We start from the raw sequence: 235 nt of genomic DNA, 5'->3' as shown, positions 1-235 counted from the left end.
CCTGTGACTGCAAAAAGGACTAATTTGTGTCCAGGGCTAAAACTCTCCAATGGTAAGCTATAAAGCAGCCTTTGGCACCAATACCTTGAAAAGTACAAAAGCGAAACTTATATTATTCCACCTCAAACTATTCATGCTGGGTTTTTTCATTTTATTTCTCTTTTTTTTTTTTAAGGGTATATTACTGCATAACTCAAAATATTATGTCCTCCTTATAAGGCAGCTTGATCACATA

This window comes from Melozone crissalis, unplaced genomic scaffold, assembly GCF_028551555.1.
Source record: "Melozone crissalis strain CALT ecotype California unplaced genomic scaffold, PUWL_Pcris_2 ptg000042l_1, whole genome shotgun sequence".
Taxonomy (NCBI): Eukaryota; Metazoa; Chordata; class Aves; order Passeriformes; family Passerellidae; genus Melozone; species Melozone crissalis.
This window is presented reverse-complemented; position numbering follows the sequence as displayed.